Here is a 729-nt window from a genome sequence, read left to right on the forward strand (position 1 = left end):
AATGTGTGTGGAGGACTGAGATTGGAAGCGACAATATCATTATTATTTTTGTATGTGAAAGTATCATTTTGTTGCAATAGGAGATGGGTTTCAGGTTCCCCTGTCTCCCTCTGTACCCTGCCTGATGGTGTCTCCTTACATGGAGGTGTAGCTGACACATAAGAGAGCAAAACAAAACAAAACAAAACAAACAACAAAAATACTTTTCTGTATATGAATGGACAACTTTTAATTTTTTTTATTCCTTTGAAACTTTTACTATGTTTCTTTTTTAACCTATACATTTATATTATTACACATGAATAAAATAAACTACATACAGCAGGAAGAATCATGAGACAATCAGGCTTTATATATATATATTACATTCATATGATTTAGCTATTTGTATTTGACAAACTTGAAGTAAACCTCTTTCCTATCTTGTTGGGTCTTTAGATTGCTGGGTATTTAGATTTATTTCTGAATGAAAATCAATGTCTCTCATATCTGATCTCTATTATCTTAAAACATCTACCTGATCTAAAAATATGTTAACCTCTAACCAACAAGCTTAATTATAAGACTAAACTATCCAGTCTTCAACCCCATTGGAGAGTTGAGAAGGAATAAAATTTAAATATCTGAGTGAACCAGAAGTGCAGGTTAGCAGCTTCCAAAATGAAAAAAATGACAGAGACAGTGGTGAAAGGTAATGGAAAAGAGAGAGAGAGTGTGGCACCTGCCTGG

Source organism: Acomys russatus, chromosome 3, assembly GCF_903995435.1.
Source record: "Acomys russatus chromosome 3, mAcoRus1.1, whole genome shotgun sequence".
NCBI classification, from domain to species: Eukaryota; Metazoa; Chordata; class Mammalia; order Rodentia; family Muridae; genus Acomys; species Acomys russatus.